This window comes from Schistocerca piceifrons, chromosome 2 (assembly GCF_021461385.2).
Source record: "Schistocerca piceifrons isolate TAMUIC-IGC-003096 chromosome 2, iqSchPice1.1, whole genome shotgun sequence".
Classification (NCBI taxonomy): Eukaryota; Metazoa; Arthropoda; class Insecta; order Orthoptera; family Acrididae; genus Schistocerca; species Schistocerca piceifrons.
Genome location: NC_060139.1, coordinates 565,198,831 through 565,223,770, shown reverse-complemented (window position 1 = coordinate 565,223,770; position 24,940 = coordinate 565,198,831).

The window sequence follows — 24,940 nt, the reverse complement described above, 5'->3', positions numbered from 1 at the left end:
TCTCGCTGATGACAACAGAGAAATATGTACCTTCATCATTTCGCCCCAAGGCTTGATATTCGACAATGAACAGAAAATAATAACAAAAACTTAGAAATGTAATGTGACACCTTAGATTAGCACTGAAGTTAGCCACTCAGGCCGTTCCGCGCTCAAATTCAAGCGGCCCGCCAGAGGCGGTGTCACCAAATGTATATTTCGTTTGGCTTCCGAAAACTGAACAAGAGAGTAACAGAAAAATTGGACGTGAGAAGATAGTAAGGATCGAACTAGAGCCAAAAACTGAGCATTCTCGAGCGCTATCTCCTACGCTATGAGAACAAGTGTCACTAATAGTATTCGGCAGACCGCTTGAATTCGCGCACGACGGCCTAATTGACTAACTTCAATAATGATCTAAGGTGCAACGTATCGAACTTTTTTCTTGACGATTGTTTCCCAGCAGAACCTACCCTGCAACATCTTTACAAACTTTTCAGCCTGTATCTTACCACTTGTGTGCGCACTATGGCCAGTTTTCCACGAGGAAACTAACTCAACATGCATGAATTGTTGCGTGCAATGAACTCTGTTGGAAACAAAAGACAAGGGTACACTGAAAAGTACATTAAGCCTGAAGCCGTAGAGATGAGAGAGCATTTAACTGTGTTAAGTCAATATAAACGATTTCACTAACATACATTCTGTGTTGCTCACATTCTCTCTTGAGCGCAGATATTACCACAGATATATAGTCACGAAGGTAAGTGAAATAAGAAATAGAACAAATTACTTTGTACACATTATCATTCAGTAAAGGCTAATGGATACCTAGACTTTCTTGATCAAAACTGTCAACCGTCAACACATCAACGCCAATCAGCCTCTGACAGCTTAGCGCTAGACTTCGCCCTCGCCAATCTCGCCCAACATACGGATACTGTTGATAGTGTAGAAGACTATCTTAAAAATAAATGTTTTAGAATAATGCATAAGACAACGTCGTCATTATAGTCGTTGCACGATTTAATTATCAGTAGAAATAATAATACTAGAAGTATGTGAGTGTGTGCATTTGTGTGTGTGTGTGTGTGTGTGTGTGTGTGTGTGTGTGTGTGTGTGTGACAGAGAGAAACGAACACAGATACGGGCTGAGAGAAAGAGTAAGATAAAGTGTGTTACTGACGGGATTATGTCCAAGGATGAGTGGAATATGGGTAGCCAGCTGAAACGCACAAACAGATCGAGTAATAGACACATACAGGGATTGCACAAAAGTGTTGAAACACCGGGAGAGATGCATGTTTGTTCATAAATACAGATACTAGTCAAGACTGCAGGTTGTGCTGTTGTAATTGACAAGGTTCAAATGGCTCTAAACACTACGGGACTTAACATCTGAGGTCATCAGTCCCCTAGACTTAGAACTACTTAAACCTAACTAACCTAAGGACATCACACACATCCATGCCCGAGACAGGATTCTAACCTGCGACCGTAGCAGCAGCGTGGTTCCGGACTGAAGCGCCTAGAACCGCTCTGTCACAGCGGCCGGCTCGAAGTACTTCCCACCCGCACGTACACACCTGTCCCAGCGCTTCTTCCACTGGTCAATTGTTCTCTGAAAGTCCTGTTCTGTGAGGGTGTTTATCACCGCCAGCGATGTTCTTGAATCCTCTCTATAGTGTCGAACCGACGGCCTTTCAACTTGAAAGGGCACGGCCGACTTCCTTCCCTAATCCGATGAAACCGATGACCTCGCTGTTTGGTCTCTTTCCCCAAACAACCCAACCCAACCCCTTTCAACTTGAGTATCAGTTTTGGGAATAGCTCGAAGTCGCAAGATGCCAAATCCGCCGAGTACGTTTCGTGGGGTACAACCGCCATGTTGTTTTTTGCCAAAAAGGTCCTGGTGAACAAGGACGTGTGACAGGGCGCGTTGTAGTGGTGCAGCAGCCAGTTCTTTGACGCCAAAGTTCGGGCCGCCCCCGTCGCCGCACGTTTTCATGGAGCCGTCGCAAAACGTCACAGTAGTACGCGGAATTCACTGTTTGGTTGGGTGGGACGAATTCTTTGTGCACAGTTCCCTTGGTGTCAAAGAAAACAATTATCATGCTCTTCACCTTAGCTCTTCACCTGTCTCTCTTTTTTGGGTCTTGGAGAGCACGGGCTCTTCCACTGGGACGATTGTTGCTTTGTCTCCGGGTCATAACCGCAAATCGCCGGTGATAACCCGTGACACTTTTCCCGGATTCGCACAGAATTTGATACACACGCGCTGTTCTGCTCGAGGATCTATCGCAAAATCGCCACACACCAAACACAGAGTATTAGGGAAGTCACTGTGGACACGGAACACGCCTTCCCAGCTGAATGCCACTACGCACACTGACTCATCAGATATGCAGCCCTCGCCATCTAGCGGTGCAAAGATCTACTCCTACTTTCCAGTCCCGAAAATTTTAGATTCCAGCTCGTACGCTGCTTACGGAGAAAACATCATCCGTTAAGTCACAGTACAGACGAAAGTGTTTTGAATGATCATGACACACACTCACTGAAGAGGACTATGACGAAAAAGAAGAGGACGACAGCTGCAAAAGTCACTGCAGAACTGAATGTCGCACTCGCATACCCTGTCAGCATCAAAACAACACGAAGCGACTTTCATAAGGAGGGAATTGTATGTCGAGCTGGAATTCTAGAAACCACACATCAGTCATGTAAATGCGCGTAACAGGAATACATGGTGCCGAAAAAAAAAAAAAAAAAAAAAAAAAAAAAAAAAAAAAAAAAACTGGTCTATGAAGGAATGGAAGATAGTCATTTGGTCGAATGAGTATTTTTTCACAGAGTTTCAAGCTTCTGGCACAGTTTACGTCCCAGAAGTGAAACATGGGGGGAGGAGTTCAGCGATGATATGGGCAGCCATATCGTGGCATTCCATAGGCCCCATGGCCACTCCGCAATGTCGCATTACTGCCAACGATTATACGACTATTTCGGCTGATCAGGTCCATTCCACGGTGCAGTGTTTGTTCCTCAGTGGTGATGGTTTGTTCCGGGATGACAGGGCCTCTGTTCACACAGCTCACATGGTCCATGACTGGTTTTGTGAGAATGAGTCAAAACTCTCCTGGGCACCACAGTCACCAGATCTCAATATCACTGAGCCTTCGTGGTCTACTCTGGAGATAAGGGTGTGTGATCGCTATCTATCTTCATCATCGATATCTGGACTACCACTATTTTGCAGCAAGAATGGTATAAGAATCCCTTGAAAACGATGCGGGACCTGTCTTTATCCATTCCGAGACGACTGGAAGCTACACTACTGGCCATTAAAATTGCTACTCCACGAAGATGACGTGCAACAGACGCGAAATTTAATCGACAGGAAGAATATCCTGTGATATGCTGTAAGAGGTATGTGCTGCCTGCGATATGTAAGCTATAAGAGAATCTGAGACCAAAGAGCAGTGTTGACTGCAGTACGAACTGTGTAGAAGTAGCAGTAAGTTGTTGCTAGCGAGCAGTCGACTGTCTGCGCTTGTCAGTCCTGTCTGGTGTATAATGTTGGCTGGGCCGGTCGCGGTGCAGCGATGCCGGAGCCTGAGTATTATTGTATAAGGTAAAAAGCAGCCTCGCGCATATCTAGTAACGTTATGTGAAGTCCCATGTAAATCTTTTAAAAATGTCCTAATAATAATCTTCGTGGTATAAAGTAATTTCTAACAAACATTCATTTCAATTTAAAGAAATCTTCAATCCATGATCATTCCTATTGTTGCAAAAGAAAAATAAGTTGCTTCCTTTCATAAATGAGAAGTCTATCGGCCAGCATTGCACAGAGCTGCCCCGGAAAAATTTTATATAAGAGCAGAGATATTCGCCGTTTTTATTGAGGTAAGAATTTTTCCTTTTTTATTCAGAATGATCTTGCAGGGCCATGACGCAGCGCTGCTGTCGTCCAAATTCTACCAGGTTACTGAATTTATTTTTTATTACGAAGTTTAGGAATTTTTCTGTTTCGAGCTTACATTAAATGAGAAACAAATTTTGTGTGGAGGTTAAATGTGAATGAATTTCTGTAGGGAGGTTATAAATTGGAACCAATTTTGTTCTGAGGTTACACAAAAAATTAGAATCGCTATCCATAATAATTATTTAATTACAATTTTTCTGTGGCAAGGTTACACTCGGCGACATCCGGCCAGGATCGTATTTCTTTGTGAATCTCTGAGAAGTAGTCATATATCTGCTGTTATTTACTTAAATGTAGTTTGCATCTGGCGCAACGCATTTACTAATTTGTCACTCTTTCTTTCACAGATCATCGGCAATTTATTGCTCTTTGTTGTAATTGTGTTTGTTCCATTTCGCTTTGTCTTTGTTTCATACTGTGGTTAATTTTGATTTGTGAAAAATGCCGCGAAAAACTGTTAACAGTACATCGCGATGTGCAAAGAGTGAAATAGCCGATTCGAATAATTTGACCGATAATACTAGCGACACTCAGTGTCTTAATGATAATCCTCCATTTACAGACAATCAGTACGTACCGACCACTAGTAATGATTTTGATCCTAATGATGAACAAACAAATTCAATGATGTCCACAGTAAATGTAACAATTGATGACGCGGCACGTTCTGTTACAATGAACGCTGCCCAGATTGACACGCCTAATTTGCAAAATTTACGTGGTGAACAGATAAATTTTTCTCACGAAGATGAACAATGTAGTCAAAATACGTCAGATTTATTTGATTCCGTGGTAGTGACCAACAGTGCACATCCAATTGGCAAACCTTTTCAAGAATCAGAGAATGACCAAATAGTCACACAAAACGTGACAAATGCAGATACACCATCACACAGCACAAAAAATAGAATCGCTAATTTTGGCTTGGATCAAGTTATGGCATTATTGCTACAAGTTACTGAATCGAATAAACAAATTAATGAAAATCTCAAACAGTCGAAGAAAGAACAAGACAACAATCACAAACAACTTAGTGAAAATCTCAAACAACAAATTAATGAAAATAATGAAAAACAAGATAACAATTCCAAACAGCTTAGTGAACAGATTACAGCCGTTGCCGTGCAATGTCATGATACTAAGGAACAATTACGTGAGGAAATTAAGGCTTGTGCTAGGAGCAGTAGTGAAGAAATTAGATCTGTTGCTCAAGAATTAAGGAATACGCAAGCAGCTACAACGAAATTACTTAAAGATGAAATTAGTGCAGTCGCTAAACAATGCTCTGAAAACGCAACACAGTTACGCGACGAGTTTAAATTAATGCCAGAAGAACTTTCACGCACACTGGATGCAAAAGTAGACACGAAATTTGACCAACAGAACAGCCAAATTGACGAACGTTTTAATCACCACCTACAAAACAGTGAAACGCGTTACCGTATATTTATACAGGAACAGAATAAAGTAAAGCGACAAGTCATGGAAACAATTACTGCACAGAGACAGGAAGATAAGCGTAAATTGTTTACGAAAGCAAAAACATACGTAGACAACAATATTGCTACAGTATCAGACGAAATTAATACTATCAAACAGTTGAACACCGAATTACATGATGAAATCTCTGATCTTAAAACAAAAACAGACACACACACAGTAGACTTTCAGACAGTGACCGACAGACTTGAACAATTAGAACTAATACAGGATCCCGATGCCATCAAAGCAGACGTTAAAAAATTGAACGAAACCACACGTAAAATACAAAAACAAATTAATGCTTGTGGTAATAAAAACGATGATCAGGTAAAAGCACTGACTGAAAAATATGATGAATTGGCCAGTCGTATTGACGTTATCGAAAGTAATAATGACACCAAATCAGACGATACGTCACTTGTTTCGTTTAATCAAACACCTGAATTCCAAAATTTACAGCAGACAATCAGTGAGATAGGTTCGTCCAATAATACATTACGTAGAAAATTGTCAACTTTACAGCAAGAGGTAACAGAGATGAAAAATGTTTCAGTCACTAACACGTCACAGCATACGCCACATTCCGAACATTTCTCACACTCACACAGCCTGTATAATTTAGGTAATTTACAGAGAGTACGCGACTTAGAATCCAAAGAGACACAACAGACAGATTCTCATGCAATACTGAACCTGCTAAGACATACAGAGACGATAATTTTTATTACAAACACTTTCTATCTGTTAGGAAATTTAAAGTGCTTAATAATGACAGAACACAGATTCACGCTTTGAACTGGATACGACAATTTATTTTTGTATTTTCATCAGCTTGGCCTGTAATGCAGAAACTAGCATTGGATTGGATACCACAACTTGCTTTTGAATTTTCACTGGCATTGCCTATAACGCAAAACTAAAATTTATTTGTAGCGCGTAATAGACCTCAGGGGATTCACGAAGAATATGTGCCATAGCGTGCACAGGGCCCCGAGCCGTAGTAGTGCTATTTCATCTTTAGTTTTCTGCACTGCTGCCTTCTCTTCTACTATCCTTTATATCTATCAAAACAGCTCTTCAACTATCGATCTATCTAGGATTAGAAACGTGTAAAGAAAACCCGATATGACAAGTTTTACCGAAAGTGACAATTTTCATTAGACACTCGCCAAATAACAACCACCAGAACTTTAACAAAATTTTAATCATCAGTATGTACAAAATTATCAGCAACTGGAAACAAATTTTGGTAACAATAGAGGCTTTTCCCTACAACAGCATCAAAGCCAGCCGGTTAGCGTACCTAACCAACAATGCAGTCTGCAAGATCAACCAAGCTTTAATGTTACGCCGCCTGGACTTATAGCGTCGGCTCCACCAAATAGTAACGCACAGCAACAATGAAATCAGTACGTACAGAAAACACACCATTTCAACTCATATCGCAATGCACCGTATAGAAATGACTATCATGACAGACGTAAAAGTAATGAGCACAATTTTCAGCATCGTTTAATAACAGTCGGTCTTATCAGCAGCAAAATCATCCGCAACAACATATTATCATGAATGAACCAGACAGTAGATATCATCCCGAACGTAATACGTCAGGACGAAATAACAGAACTGTACAAATAGTCGAAATGCCACAGCATCCTCCCGCAAATAATAGCACGTCAGATAGAATTTGACTAGATACAGTACAGGTTGCATCTTCCAGCAACGTAAGTCATACTTTTGACACACAGAATCTTGTTCACGAAAATGTTATTAGTTTTGACGACATCCGATACACACTTTTGCATGAAAGACAGAATCACAACGTATGTAGACGACATTCTTATTGCAGAAGCTAACTGGTCTGAACACAATCTGATTCTTGAACAACTGTTACGAACTTTTCGTGCACAAGGACTCACAGTTAATCTCAGTAAATCGCATATTGGCAAAACTTCTATAAAATTTCTTGGACATGTAATTTCAGTAGAAGGCATTGCGCCTGAGCCGGAAAAACTTCAAGCTTTACGTGACATTACTGTTCCTACGACGAAGAAACAACTACGCAGCTTTTTGGGTTTAATTAACTTTTTTCGTAAATTTATTCATTACTCTGCTTTAGATACCCCTAGATTACGTCAGTTGACGGGTAATAACACTATTTGGTCCTGGGAGAGCCAAGCACATTCTGAATTTGTGAATCTGAAAGAAGCTTTTTGAATGCACCACTTTTATCACATACAGATCTTACTAGAAATTTTTCCATTGCCACCGATAGTTCTAACACCGCTTTAGGCGTACACATTTTTCAGGAAATTGAAGAAGACGGTACTACAGTAATTAAAAACATCGCCTTTGCGAGTCGCATTCTGTCACCTGCTGAACGCAATTATTCTGTCACAGAACTTGAAACATTATGTGTTGTATGGGCATTTACGAGATTTCGGTATTTTCTTTATGGAAGACACACTACCGTTTACACAGATCATAGAGCTATACAGTTTTTACTTTCCGCAAAATTTACACACGACAGCTTAAGCAGATGGAAACTTTATTTACGGGAATTTAATTTTACAATTGTTCACATTCCCGGTACACAAAATATTGTAGCAGACGCACTATCCCGTTCTCTCAGCAACAATCAGCAAGACATCACAACCAACTTCTGCAAAGCAAATTTCAGCGTCATGTATATTCAACAAGTTGCATTTGAAAATTTCATTTCGTCGTCATTACGAGACATAGCACAGGAGCAGAGTAAAGACAACGTATGGAAAGAAATTAAACACCTTTGGCAAGATAGGGATAATGTTACCATTAGAAACCATTACACTGTACGCAATAATATTCTGTTTCGCCGCTCTCACCCTGACAGCAACAACTGGTTACTATGCATTCCTGACGAACTTGTTGACAAATTAATTTGGTATACTCATTTAAGTTACGCACATTACGGAGTCAGAAAATGTTTTCTTATACTGAGACAGAACTGTTACTTTGCCAACATGGAGAAACGTATTCGACGAGTTTTAGCGTCATGTAAAATCTGCCAGAAAGCTAAGTCAGATACGACTTCACATATTCCTCCATTTCATCCCATTGTACCTGTTAAATTGAGACACATGGCCGCTGTAGACATTTTTGGTCCGATTCCCAGAACTAATAGAGGTTTTTGCTACATCTTTGTCGCTGTTGAACTCACTTCGAAATTTGTTACGTTCACTCCGTTATGCAAAGCTACTGCTAAATCCCTTTCGAATGCATTTGTAAAACATTTTCTATTTCATGTAGGGCATGTATTGAAAGCAATTTCCGACAATGGATCACAGTTTCGATCTGCTATATGGATACGTATGTTACGAGCTAGTAACATTCTCCAATCTATATATCCAGGTACCATGCTTCTTCGAACTCTTGTGAACGACTAATGAAAGAAATTGGTAAACTGTGTAGAATATACCACCATATAAGACATATTGATTGGGATACACACATACTGTCATTCCAGGATGTAATTAACTCCATACCAAATGAATCTACTATGCTATCTCCGACTGTTATAATGAAAAATGTTGAACCACCTAACAAAATTAAAGAATTAGTATCCTTTCCTACATCTCGTCGACTACGACACCATGAAATGATTGACATTGCGCTGAACAACATCAAACGTGCCGCAGAGCGCCGGAGAAGACAGCAAAAACAGGTTTGTACACGCCGTGACTTTCACATTGGACAGAAGATATTAGTACGTACACACTATCTATCCAACAGAGGAAAGAATAGATGTAGTAAATTTGAGCTTCTATATGCAGGTCCATATCGAATTCGTAGCATTCCTCGCCCCAATGTAGTACACGTCGAAACTCTGAGAACCAGAAAAAGTAAAGGCGATCACCATGTCTCCAATATTAAACCCTTTATTGAATGAACATACTTTATGAATTATCACACTATAATGCCATTTCCTGATTTTTATATGACCATTTATGCAGTTATATTTATATGAACACTTACTGATGATTATCGTATTTTTTCTTGGGAAGTGCCTGGCAAGGTAAGGTTAGCAGGTCGCTTTTCTTGTCGTTATATATCAGACCGTGCACATTTTCCATTTTTCATGTATATATGATTGTTTTCCTGTTTGTTTGTATGCACTATGAAATGTTTAAGATGTAACAAACTCCAGTTGACTTTGACATTTTGTCTTATCATATCTCAACATCGTGACTATTTTACATTTTTTTTTTTTTTTGCTACTACATTATGATACTCTGTGTACATTTTTTTGCACTTGAAAACTGTCTATGTTTTTGACATAATACGTTTTCTGTCATGCTATGCTGTATGCTTAATTATATCGCTAGAAACCAGTTTTTTTAATGGGTATATGATTTAAGTGCAAGATATTAATCCTTACTCATCATTTTCAGAAAGCAATAACGTGTAAAAGAAATAAATTAAACAAACCACAGTGGATTACTATGAAATGGGAATTTCACCTTCGGAATGAACGAAAGAAGATGCAATACCTCGTCATGAAGAGTAAATGGATCAGAATTAACAAGCATTAACAAGAATATACTATACACATCGTATGATAGCAGTCTTAACTAATTTTTTCTTTCAGAATACGAGGCGATTGATGCAGGCTGTCAGACAGAACTACACATCTTAGTTTTAGTGATGAAATATGCTAGAAATAAGAAACTCTATACTATGAATAGTTATATGAAGTAAATGGTAATATGAATAATGAATAATGAAGTGTCTTTTTGCAGATGATAATAAATGAATATGCTAATATGAATAATGAAGTTTTTCTTTGCAGGTGATGATAGTAATGAAGTTATGCTAATATGAATAATGATGTTTTTCTTTACCTGTTAATTCGAAGTTCACTACTTTTCAGCATAATATGCGTTTCTTCTTTCAGCTTAATAATCCATTTTGTATTTTTTCCAGGAGAAGCTATTCATGAAATTAATGTGCTATAAGCAGTTAGTCATTAAACCTGTGCTAGTACTTGCATTTTTTTTACCCATTTGTGTGTGTCATTCAAGAATGTGATCACATATACTCTACTTGTTTCATAACCTTGCTACAGCTGACTCATGATGAATGACGTTACCTATCCTCATTTGTAGCAATAAGTCAAAAGCAAATATTTTCATGTCCCAGCAATTAATTATCGATCCCAACGCAATGCATTGCTAACACAAAAAAAGTACTACCAGTCCCAAATAATGCTACCAGTTTAAGAGAGTTCTGAGTAATATTTAAATGATGTTTTCTAACCACAGACCTTGAGTAATAGTTACAGTGTGTTACATTTTAAATATGTCCTATGTCACTTGAATGATGAGCTCTGAGTAATGTTTTCTAACCACAGACCTTGAGTAATAGTTACAGTGTGTTACATTTTTAAATATGTCCTATGTCACTTGAATGATGAGTTCTGAGCAATGGTGAATGATATTTTGTAATAATGCATACATGCTATGCCAATAATTTCTGTAAATAATATTTTTGTTATACTCTATAAATGCTATGCCAATAATTAACTCTCATTTTGAATGATGAAATCTGATGGTTTTTCACTGGCCAAAGAGTGCCAATAATTATTTTAAATATGTCGTATTTCACTTGAATGATGAAAAATGTTTTGTAATATTCAATACTTGCTATACATTTAGTAACTGGCCAATAAATGCCACTGTTTCTTATATTTTAAATTTGTATTATGTCACCTACATGCTATTATATATGAATACCAGTAGTTTGATGCTACACTCGTTAGCTCCTGTTTTGAATGATGACTTCTGATGGTTTGTATCTGGCCAATGAGTGCCAATGATTACTATAACTAGGTGAATTGTGTTAATACTATGCCATTCATTAGCTCCTGTTTTGAATGATGACTTCTGATGGTTTGTAACTGGCCAATGAGTGTCAATGATTACTATAACTAGGTGAATTATGTAAATGGTGTGCCATTAATTAACTCTTGCTTTGAATGATCACTTTTAAATAATGTATAAAAATGGTTTGTAACTGGCCAATGAGTGCCAATGTTCACTGTAATCAGATGATTTATGAACATTGTTCTGTAATACTTCATACATAGTACAGGAGTGTTCAGTAACTAGGCGATGAGTGCCAACAATTAGTCAAATCGGTTGATAGACTAGTGTAATTCTCAATGATGACTAGCATGAGACGTAATGTCCTTCACCTTCTGACCTAATTACCAGAAATTACTGCAATATACGTTTGTCCTGTCTATCCTTATGATCATGGAGCACTATATTTGGTTTCTGCACTAATTCTACGTTGGTGAATGAGTGTGGTGTTGACACATCATGGTGTCTACCACTTTGAACAATGGAGATGTTATTATGGTTCCACTGTCTGGTGTACCTAATGTACTACCAAAATGATAACATGGAATATTAATATGACATTTCAGTGTCTTGGCTACACTGATTAATACTTCAGGGAAGAGAACTTCAGATTGTCTCACTTGGTGTTGTGCTTCTGTAGAAAGATATGGACTTTCAGTGCAGCTACGTGCAACCTAATGTGCTACAACCATGATGCAGTCCTTCCCTTTCCTATCCTAGTTCTAGTAAAATGGTAAAAAAAATACTACAGTGCGTATGCACTTTATGTCATTTGTTAATATGATTTGTACTCATTGCGTATACATTTTGTCATTGCTTGATATGTTCTGTACTACAGTGTGTATGCACTTTATGTCATTTGTTAATATGATTTGTACTCATTGCGTATACATTTTGTCATTGCTTGATATGTTCTGTACTCAGTGCATGTGCACTAGATTTCATTTCATGTTATGCACTTATATATATGTATATACTCTGTGACTGTAAACTTAGTTAATTAAGAAAAATTGCGTATATATTTTGTGATTTCTTGATATGTTCTGTACTCAGTGCATGTGCACTCTATTTCATTTTATGTTCTGTACTTATATATATGTATATTCTCTGTGACTGTGAACTTAGTTAATTAAGTAGACTTTAGAAAAATTTGTTGCTCATGGCAAGTCCAATTGACTCACCATCGCTGTAAAATTTTTGCCCCCCCTCCCAGTGGAGGGTTATGTAAGAGGTATGTGCTGCCTGCGATATGTAAGCTATAAGAGAATCTGAGACCAAAGAGCAGTGTTGACTGCAGTACGAACTGTGTAGCAGTAGCAGTAAGTTGTTGCTAGCGAACAGTCGCCTGTCTGCGCTTGTCAGTCCTGTCTGGTGTATCATGTTGGCTGGGCCGGTCGCGGTGCAGCGATGCCGGAGCCTGAGTATTATTGTATAAGGCAAAAAGCAGCCTCGCGCATATCTAGTAATGTTGTGTGAAGTCCCATGTAAATCTTTTAAAAATGTCCTAATAATAATCTTCGTGATATAAAGTAATTTCTAACAAACATTCATTTCAATTTAAAGAATTTACTAATTTCTTCAATCCAGGATCATTCCTATTGTTGCAAAAAAAAAAAAAAAAATCAGTTGCTTCCTTTCATAAATGACAAATCTATCGGCCAGCATTGCACAGAGCTGTCCCGGAAAAATTTTATATAAGAGCAGATACATTCGCCGTTTTTATTGAGGTAAGAATTTTTCCTTTTTTATTCAGAATGATCTTGCAGGGCCATGACGCAGCGCTGCTGTCATCCAAATTCTACCAGGTTACTGAATTTATTTTTTATTACGAGGTTTAGGAATTTTTCTGTTTCGAGCTTACATTAAATGGGAAACAAATTTTGTGTGGAGGTTAAATGTGAATGAATTTCTGTATGGAGGTTATAAATGGGAACCAATTTTGTTCTGAGGTTACACAAAAAATTAGAATCGCTATCCATCATATTCATTTATTTATTAAAACTTTTTTGAGGGGAGGTTACAATGCAAATGATTAGCTTTTCAGAACATTCACACAAGGTTGGCGCCAAATGGCGACACCTACAACGTGCTGACATGAGGAAAGTTTCCAACCGATTTCTCATACACAAACAGCAGTTGACCGGCGTTGCCTGGTGAAACGTTGTTGTGATGCCTCGTGTAAGGAGGAGAAATGCGTACCATCATGTTTCTGACTTTGATAAAAGTCGGATTGTAGACTATCGCGATTGCGGTTTATCGTATCGCGACATTGCTGCTCGCGTTGGTCGAGATCCAATGACTGTTAGCAGAAAATGGAATCGGTAGGTTCAGGAGGATAATACAGAACGCCGTGATGGATCCCAACGGGCTCGTATTACTAGCAGTTGAGATGATAGGCATCTTATCCGCATGGCTGTAACGGATCGTGCAGCCACGTCTCGATCCCTGCGTCAACAGATGGGGATGTTTCCAAGACAACAACCATCTGCACGAACAGTTCGACGACGTTTGCAGCAGCATTGACTATCATCTCGGAGACCATGGCTGCGGCTACCCTTGACGCTGCATCACAGACAGGAGCGCCTCTGATGGTGTACTCAACGACGAACCTGTGTGCACGAATAGCAAAAGTCATTTTTTCGGATGAATCCAGGTTCTGTTTACAGCACCATGATGGTCGCATCCGTGTTTGGCGACATCGCGGTGAACGCACATTGGAAGCGTGTATTCGTCACCACCATACTGGCGTATCACCCGGCGTGGTGGTATGGTTACACGTCTCGGTCACCTCTTGTTCGCATTGACGGCACTTTGAACAGTGCACGTTACATTTCACATCTGTTACGACCCGTGGCTCTACCCTTCATTCGATCACTGCGAAACCCTACATTACAGCAGGATAATGCGCGACCGCATGTTGCAGGTCCTGTACGGGCCTTTCTGGATACAGAAAATGTTCGACTGCAGCCCTGGCTAGCACATTCTCCAGATCTCTCACCAATTGAAAACGTCTGGTCAATGGTGGCCGAGCAACTGGCTCGTCACATACGCCAGTCACTATTGCCGATGAACTGTGGTATCGTGTTGAAGCTGCATGGGCATCTGGACCTGTACATGCCATCCAAACTCTGACTCAATGCCCAGGTGTATCAAGGCCGTTATTAAGGCCAGAGGCGGTTGTTCTGGGTACTGATTTCTCAGGATCTATGCACCCAAATTGCGTGGAAATGTAATCACATGTCAGTTCTAGTATTATATGTCCAATGAATACCCGTTTATCATCTGCACTTCTTCTTGGTGTAGCAATTTTAATCGCCAGTAGTGTATTTTGAATGCCAATGGGTTTCCTGCAGGGGCATGGCAATGTTTTGTGTTTTTGAAGTTTCCATGTTTTTTTCGAACTCCTGCAGTCCGCTGTAGTTCTCGAAATGAAACCAATACGAAATCAACAATTACGTAAGGCGAGGCTCTGCCGTATGGCAGCCGCAGACGATGCACTCTGGTGCCGCACTTAACTCAACGGCACGGCGAGTTTGCCGTGGGTCCGGCCTCGATGGAACTTGGAGCGTTCTTAACCCCTCCATCAACAGGTCGAGGGGGAGAGCGCTGCCCGAAGTAGGCCGTGCCCCGAAACGGAACCAGCGGGGGGCCGCTATCTGCGGGACACGTCCGTCCTCTCCGCTGGACAGGCAGCCCTTATCTGCGAGGCGGCGCGGCCATATGGCTGTCCTAGAGGCACCGTTACGGTCGCGACACGCTCCCGGGAACTCACATCCCAACCTATCGGCCCGACGGAAACGTCCCCTCTCGAGACCATCTTGTCTCATACAGAAGCGAACCCAAGCCGTATTCAAGCCCCAATGGCTTCGTCTTCAAATATTTCTGAAGTTTTACCACAAAAAATCACACTTGCATCACACATACATGTTCCTCCGAATATATACAAGATGGTCATAACTAAACTGAAAAGCTTGCAAGGCAGGTTGTGCTGAGAAATTATTGTTAACATAAAAATTAGATATGTTGCGCCGTTTACGAGTTAATTAGCAATGAAGTTACCCAATCAGGCCGTTGCGCGCGCTAATTCAAGCGGCCGCTCAGATGTAGTCAGTATTAGTTATTCTCATAAAGTAGATGATAGTGCGCATGATTGCTCAACCTTTGGCTCGCGTTCGATCCTCACTACCGCCCCACGTCCAGCTTCTGTATCGCTCTCTAGTTTGGTTTTGGGAAACCAAACGAAGAACACGCTCGGCGACACCGTTTCTGGCGGGCCGCTTGAATTTGTGCGTACAGCGGTCTCATTGGCAAACTTCATTGCTAATTAACTCGTATACGGAGGAACTTAACGAATTTTTTTCTTAACAGTTTCTTCACAGCACCACCTACCCCTTACAAGCTTTTCAGAATGTTTATGATCGCCCCGTATATGTATCACTAAAAATGGATGGACCCAGCATGCAATAATTTCAACCAAATTTGATACATATCTGGTAATTATCAGGGAACCATCACTATCCTGTCTTTGTGACAGGAACACGCGTGCGGTGAAACTAGCACAAACGATAAGAAAAAACGGATTGGGAATCAACGAGCGTCCCGAATTAAATTTCAGGAAGCATCCTAGTGCTGTCTGATTTTACGCAGCAATGTGAATATCATCTGTTAGTACATGCAGTATTGTGCTTGTGTGTCGTAAGTGACAGTTACCGTTTTGAAACAATACATTAAAACAGTTATGTGATTTTAGTACAGCATGTACATTAAAGATAATATTTTTGTTTGAATTTTTTCCCTGGTGTTCTTTGGCGTTGCGTAACGGTCTTGTAAAGAGAGGGTCGTTTCCCAGCGAGGATGACTAGGACTCGGACACTCAGAGCCTAGTTCTCACTCTAACGAAACGAACAGTTACGTAATTTATTATGTAGAACTTCATTTGTACAGTAATTGTGCCCCACCTTGCAATAGAGATCCCATAGTCACGGTTTTTTTTTGCAAAAATTACTCATGCTAGAGCTTGAATCAGGTTTCTTCTGGACAGTGAGAAATTTAGTACGGGAAAACAGATACTAAGGAGGTCCTCATCATCTGAAGTATTTTCAGCCGTCCACAGCAGGTTTTCAGGTTCTTAAACTGAGAAACGAGAAAGAGATACGTGTTAATGGAGCAGATCTAAACCGCTTTCGTTTTGGTGACGACAACTTTTTTCTGTTTTTTCTCTAACACACGTAAACGTCATAAAAGATTAGAAGAACTTAGTAAAATAAGTTTAAGAATCAATTATACGCCGCCTGACAAAAAGGTGGAAGACGAATAAGAGGAAGAGGAAACAAAATGAAATTAGACGAACTGAGAAGGTACGAGTACGTGATGTTATTTCAGTGCTTACAATATCGAGTACAATCTACTGAGAACTTGGCAGTACGAACCCACTTCTCAATATAATGTTTTCTCCCTCCAGCCCGGATCCATAGACCGATTCGGTTGGAAAAGCTGTGATACAGCCATTATATCCTCTCCTGAGGCAATGGTCCTTGATATCCTGGCACTAGGATGGGACTGACGTTCGAGCTGGACCCACACATATTCTATAAGGACTAGACCTGCAGATCTTGTTGGCCATGGGAGTACCTACCTCATGCAGGCTGTTCATAGAGATATGTGCCATGTATGGACGGGCTTTGTCCTGTTGCAAAATTGGCACCACGACACTGTCAAATAACAGTGAACACATGAGGACGCAGGAAGTTTATGACGTACTGGTATGCCGACAGCCTTTCCTCAGGGCATGAAAATGTCATAACCGATGCCCCCCCCCCCAAACCATGTCATTAGGACTAACACCGTTGTGCATCTCCAAAACATTTGAAGAATGAGACCTCTCCCCAGGTCGCCACCATAGTCGTCGATGATGGTCATTCGAGGTAGTGCAGAGCTGCGAGTCTTCGCTGAACACAATGCAACGCCATTCATCAGGAGTCTGTGCTTTCCAAAAACGCGCAACCATTTTAGTTGAGGTTTAACTACAGCCTGTGCACGGGACGGCCGTTCCCTAGTCAGCCGCTGCTATCCTCCAATTAATGGTGCGGTAGGACACTGGGTGTTACAGGGACGTATTATTTGTTCTTGGATGGCAGGCACAGACGCTTGGTGCACAGTAAGGCGATCCTCCCTCGTGGTGAGCAGACCGGGTCGACCGTAACGTTGACATTTCCTCGCGTTTCCATGCAGTCCAACATCGGGCCTCTGTCCCATCCGATTGCCCGATAGATTCTGGATATTACACAGTTCTACCAGCCGGCAAATGGAGACCCTCAATGACACCCCTTTCAAACTGTCCACTGCGCTCACCCAACAACTGACGCTGTTAGCGCGTCTAGTATATCCTACCAGCTTATTAAAAAAAACTAAATTAAAAAAACCGCTGAATACGAACAACACTTATGTAGTCTGATGGCAGTTCTAGCTATCACAGAAAATTACAGTCATTTACAGACCCGTCGACGCCTTAATACGTGTAAAGAATTACACAGACATCCGATCATGTCTTCCAGATTTTTCTTTTTTTCAGTCAGTGCAATAAAACTGAAACATCGTGCATCGAATGTCACGAAAAGAAAATGCTAAATGTATTTTAAGAATGGAGTCTTAAAATCAGTTTAGGAGTACTCATGTTTAAGGGAGATCGACAGGAAAGAAAGTGAACAGAGGAGTAAGCATAACACTGTACGCTCTGTTAGCAGTGCGGCCCGACGCACTGATTTCCGGACGGGAAGGCGTGCCGGTCCCCCGGCACGAATCCGCCCGGCGGATTAGTGTCGAGGTCCGGTGTTCCGGCAGAGTCTATGGGTGGTTTTTAAGGAGGTTTTCCATCTGCCTCGCAGATTTCGGGCTGGTTCCCTTTCATCCGGCTCAGATACTCTATGTCAGCAATCGCTGCGCAAACACTATCTGCACGTAGGCGTACACCATGATTACTCTACCACGCAAACATTTGGGGTTACCCTCGTCTGGTCTGAAAAGTTCCCGGGGAGGTCCATGGGAGGCCGAACCGCACAATAACACTGGGTTCGGTGTAGGGCGGTGGTGGGGTGAGTGGACTGCTGTAGCCTCTTGTGGAGTTGTGAGCCACTGAGGGCTACGGCGGGGACGAAGCCTCTCCGTCGTTTCTAGGTCCCCAGTTCAATACAATACAATACAAGAATAACATGAACTGCTTCTGGTAAACCAAACTGTTATAAAAATTTACCTGTGATGTATCACGTGTATTAGCAGTTTGACGTACGTTATTGAGTCACGAATTTTTAATTTAAAAACCACCCAAACACAGAGGGGTGTTCAAAGAGCGAAGGCAGTATGGAAGTTCGACTTCAATTACTGAATTATTTTATTTTAATCATTTGGTTTACCATGTTCCTTGAAAGTTTTAAATTTACTTTTTTCACCTATTTACGTTTTGGTGTAACACACTTCTTGCATTTCCGTAGTGCCAGAAATCACGTAAGAGCGATAAACGTCCTGTACGAGTCCGCACTCATTCTACAGGATGATTATGCTAAATTGGGACAAACTGCAGAGGATAAACTGTAGAGGATAAGGAGCAAGAATACTCATTTGGATGTACTGCTGCAAATGCATTCCGAGGAAGGTATACCAACTTGAAGGTGGAGGTAAACCATCTTTGACAGTCAAGGTTTGGGTGATTGAAATCACACATGAGAACACACCAGGCAAGCGAATTTGTTGTGTCTGTGCTAGTGTGTTAGCTCCACAATCTAGGGAATTGTAAGCTAGAACACCAATTACTCTTCGTAACACCAAAGGCAAGAGGAGGCTGCGTCACCCGCATAAAGTGGAGATATTCCTCATCTGTGAGGCGCCCTGGAAGGATGACTGGACTCGCTAGGCGGTCGCCAGTAATCTCCGCCCACACAATGAGGCTGAACCAGTACTGATGGTTCGCTGCCACCATATCATCGGGATTCACCGTAGCCGACAGGTTACTATTGTGAAGGGCAACAGTACCGCTCGTTCTAAAGGTATGCACACGTCGACGGCTATAAAGACAGCATAGGTCAATATTTCTACAGGGGCTTGCAACGACTTGTGAGTTCATGCGAAGTCGAGTTACTGCACAACGCTGGCAAAAGGTTGTATCCCATTACGTGTGTTACCTCAGTGTACTGTTCAATTCTTCATCAGTATTTTAAACATCAGCCATCAGCTGTATGTGTGACTGTTAGCGAATAATAATTCCAGAAAAACGACTCCAAGAATAACCGAGCAGTGTTGAATCCAAGCCTGAAAGGGAAGAGCAAAGTGGACGTTAACTGTTAACAACAGCAAGTGCCGTGGGTGAATGGGGACAAGTTTGTTCCCATACGACATATACAGCGCATACGCTCAAAATTCACGCTGTTGTAGAGATATTTTTGTTACAAAACAAACAAAAAAATAAGTGGGAGGTAAGAAATCAAGTGCAGTTACTCCGATACGAACCACTTATACCAAAAATTCAGAGAATATGCCTGAAAAACAATTCCCGCAATTCTGTCGCTGCAGTTCTGGTCCACCCTGTACACGTATCAGCTTAAAAGTTTTCAAGAGAAAAATAGCATGAGCCGAGAAGTGTATTGACAAAACAGTAACGTTATTTATTTCTAATTTCTGCTACCAGTCACTTTTTTATTTTATGTTTAATCTAACATAATACAATGTGTTTCGAACAAGGTTCTGTTCATCTTCAGGCGTTTATACATACAGAGAAATGTTACTTAAAAAGAAATAGTCTTAAACTAGATTAATCTAGAACTCTTTGTCCATTGTTTGCTACTGTAGCGGCTGGTGTGGCATTTGGGGGGGGGGGGGGGAGGAGAGAGAGGAGGAGGGCAGTGTATGGCTAGAAATCAAAATCAGTGATGTCTTCTGCTGGTTTTCTTCCTTGTGGTTAACTAAGTATGATATCACAGCCTGTATAGGATGCAAAAAGATTTGTATCAGTTATGTGTTACGAAAATACTATTTTCGTATATATCACAGTCTTTATAGGATGCAGATTTGTATCAGTTATGTGTTATGAAAGTACTATTTTTGTAAGACATAACTGATACAGATGTATCTGCATCCTATACAGGTTGTGATATTATACATAGTCAACCACAAGGAAGAAAACCAGCAGAAGACATCACTGCTTTCGATTTCTAGCCATACACTGCCCTCCTTCCCCCCCCCCCCCCCCCCTCCCAAATGCCACACTAGCCGCTACAGTAGCAAACAATGGACAAAGAGTTCAAGATTAATCTAGTTTAAGACTGTTTCTTTTTAAGTAACATTTCTCTGTATGTATGTATATATGTATAAACGCTTGAACATGAACAGAACCTTGTTCGAAAGGCGTTGTATTATGTTAGATTAAAAATAAAATAAAAAGTGACTGGTAGCAGAAATTAGAAATAAATAACGTTACCGTTTTGTCAATACACTTCTCGGCTCATGCTATTTTTCTCTTGAAAACTTCTAAGCTGATACGTGTACAGGGTGGACCAGAACTGCAGCGACAGAATTGCGGGAATTGTTGTTCAGGCATATTCTCTGAATTTTTGGTATAAGTGGTTCGTACTGGAGTAACTGCACTTGATTTCTTACCTCCCATTTATATTTCTTTTAGTTTTGTAACAAAAATATCTCTACACAGCGTCTATATTGAGGGTATGCGCTGTATATGTTGTATGGAAACAAACTTGTCCCCATTCACCCACGGTACTTGCTGCTGTTAACAGTTAACTTCCACTTTGCTCTTCCCCTTCAGGCTTCGATTCAACACTGCTCGGTTATTATTGGAGTCGTTTTTCTGGAATTGTTATTCGTTAATAGTGACACACACAGACGATGGCTGATGTTTAAAATACTGATGAAGAATTGACCAGTGCACTGAGGTAACACACGTAATGGTTCAAATGGCTCTGAGCACTATGGGACTTAACATCTAGGGTCACCAGTCCTCCAGAACTTAGAACTACTTAAACCTAACTAACCTAAGGACAGCACACAACACCCAGTCATCACGAGGCCGCACGTAATGGGATACAACCTTTTGCCCTCGTAGTGCAGTAACTCGAGTTCACATTAACTCACAAGTTGTTGGAAGCTCCTCCAGAAATATTGACCTATGTTGTCTTTATAGCCGTGGACGCGTGCATACCTTTAGAACGAGCGTCACTGTTAACCTTCATAATAATCACCTGTCGCCGGCCGTGGTGGCCGAGAGGTTCTAGGCGCTTCAGTCCGGAACCGCGCGACATTTCTCTGTATGTATGTATATACAGGGTGTTACAAAAAGGTACGGCCAAACTTTCAGGAAACATTCCTCACACACAAATAAAGAAAAGATGTTATGTGGACATGTGTCCGGAAACGCTTAATTTCCATGTTAGAGCTCGTTTTAGTTTCGTCAGTATGTACTGTACTTCCTCGATTCACCGCCAGTTGGCCCAATTGAAGGAAGGTAATGTTGACATCGGTGCTTGTGTTGACATGCGATTCATTGCTCTACAGTACTAGCATCAAGCACATCAGTACGTAGCATCAACAGGTTAGTGTTCATCACGAACGTGGTTTGGCAGTCAATGCAATGTTTACAAATGCGGAGTTGCCAGAAGCCCGTTTGATGTATGGATTAGCACGGGGCAATAGCCGTGGCGCGGTACGTTTGTATCGAGACAGATTTCCAGAACGAAGGTGTCCCGACAGGAAGACGTTCGAAGAAATTTATCGGCGTCTTAGGGAGCACGGAACATTCCAGCCTATGACTCGCGACTGGGGAAGACCTAGAACGACGAGGACACCTGCAATGGACGAGGCAATTCTTCGTGCAGTTGACGATAACCCTAATGTCAACGTCAGAGAAGTTGCTGCTGTACAAGGTAACGTTGACCACGTGACTGTATGAAGAGTGCTACGGGAGAACCAGTTGTTTCCGTACCATGTACAGCGTGTGCAGGCACTATCAGCAGCTGATTGGCCTCCACGGGTGCACTTCTGCGAATGGTTCATCCAACAATGTGTCAATCCTCATTTCAGTGCTAATGTTCTCTTTACGGATGAGGCTTCATTCCAACGTGATCAAATTGTAAATTTTTCACAATCAACATGTGTGGGCTGACGAGAATCCGCACGCAATTGTGCAATCACGTCATCAACACAGATTTTCTGTGAACGTTTGGGCAAGCATTGTTGGTGATGTCTTGATTGGGCCCGATGATCTTCCACCTACGCTCAATGGAGCACGTTATCATGATTTCATACGGGATTCTCTACCTTTGCTGCTAGAACACGTGCCTTTACAAGTACGACACAACATGTGGTTCATGCACGATGGAGCTCCTGCACTTTTCAGTCGAAGTGTTCGTACGCTTCTCAACAACAGATTCGGTGACGTATGGATTGGTAGAGGCGGACCAATTCCATGGCCTCCACTCTCTCCTGACTTCAACCCTCTTGACTCTCATTTATGGGGGCATTTTAAAGCTCTTGTCTACGCAACCCCGGTACCAAATGTAGAGACTCTTCGTGCTCGTATTGTGGACGGCTGTGATACAATACGCCATTCTCCAGGGCTACAGGGCTGCATCAGCGCATCAGGGATTCCATGCGACGGAGGGTGGATGCATGTATCCTCGGTAACGGAAGACATTTTGAACATTTCCTGTTACAAAGTGTTTGAAGTCACGCTGGTACGTTCTGTTGCTGTGTGTTTCCATTCCATGATTAATGTGATTTGAACAGAAGTAATAAAATGAGCTCTAACATGGAAAGTAAGCGTTTCCGGACATATGTCCACATAACATATTTTCTTTCTTTGTGTGTGAGGAATGTTTCCTGAAAGTTTGCCCGTACCTTTTTGTAACACCCTGTATGTATAAACGCCTGAAGATGAACAGAACGTGTTCGAAACGCGCTGTATTATGTTAGATTAAAAGTAAAATAAAAAAGTGACTGGGAGCAGAAATTAGAAATAAATAATTATCCCACAGAGTCACAGTTACAAACATAGCCATTATGGCAGAAATTAAAACAGTAACGCTTTTTTTGTTTTAGTTCTAGTCTGTGAGAACCTTTTAATGAAGATAAACACACCCACAACAAAAAAGAGCGTTATCGGCCTGAATAAAGGCGCACTTTTACGATTTGGTGATCCTGCCACTTTATTTCACCACGACGGTAGAATAATAAAGCTATTTGGATTGTCACTTCCCTACGACGCGCGGCGCCTACTTCTGTCTTATCTCACTCAGCCAGAGGCCGCCCGAGAGTACTCTTGATGGCGCCGATCGGGCGGCGTTAGACACCTCTAATCTGGCCACAATAGGGCGCGCTCTGCGTGCGTCACAGCGATGGGCCGCTGACCGGGACAGCCACACGTAGGCGACGGCGGCCGACCGCGGACAACACCTAGCAGCAGGGCGCGTCTCTCTGTTCTCGCCTGTCCGTCTGATGCTTATGTATTCCTAAAATTCAGCGTTCTTTCGCCCATGTTTTGCCTTTTAGCTCTGTCCCGCACGAATTTGCGGGTCAGCTTGTAAAATTACTTTTGTTGGCTTGTTTTCACTTCTGTGTTTCATCCCCACGCGCGTCAGTCGTTAGCGTATACCTATAGCAGTGGGTACATTTCGAGTTCCAATTGCCAGCGGCGTACTTCTCTACAAAGAAAACCTAGTACTTTAATTCTCATTGACTGTTCAGTCTCAATTGCACATTTTCAATTACATTACATGTTTCGATAATTCTGAATCATCTTCAAATCTAAGTAGCTGCGTCAGCAACCCATCTCCTCTACTCAAAACCGAATACCAGAGTTGCGACACCAAGCAAGACACATCGTTGTTCTCCATTATACTGTTTAAATAAACGACGGTATTAACGTTTTATTACAAAGAAGTGTAATAAACACAACTCACCGTTCTTTGTATTTTCTTTCAAATTACGATGTTTATTTTGGAGCAAATAACATCTCTCACTCTCTTGGGAGTAATTATTTTGCTTACATTTTATCCATCACCTGCACAATTTGACGGTAGTAATACAGGGTTAAGAAATCCTAATTAAAATTCAATTTCATGTTAAAAAGAATTTATTGCAAGTGGGATATTATTAGTTCTGCTTCTCAGGTGCCAAATAGTAAATTTCTTTTGCCCGACAGGAAATTATTAGTATCTCGAACGAAACGTCAGACATCAGTTATTTGCCGCGCATGGTTAGCCGAGCGGTCAGGGGCGCTGCAGTCACGGACTGTGCGGCTGGTCCCGGCGGAGTTTCGAGTCCTCCCTCGGGCATGGGTGTGTGTTTGTCCTTAGGATAATTTAGGTTAAGTAGTGTGTAAGCTTAGGGACTGATGACCTTAGCAGTTAAGTCCCATACGATTTCACACACATTTGAACATCAGTTATTTGTCTGAAGTTAACAGCGCTGCTGTTGACTGTCAATAGATTACAGGTGTCGGTGATTGACATAAAAGAAACATCTTCAGAAGAAAGCACCAGTAAAGAAAGTTCTCTCAAAAGAGTAACGAATCCTAAACTTTTCGTGCTGTGCCAAT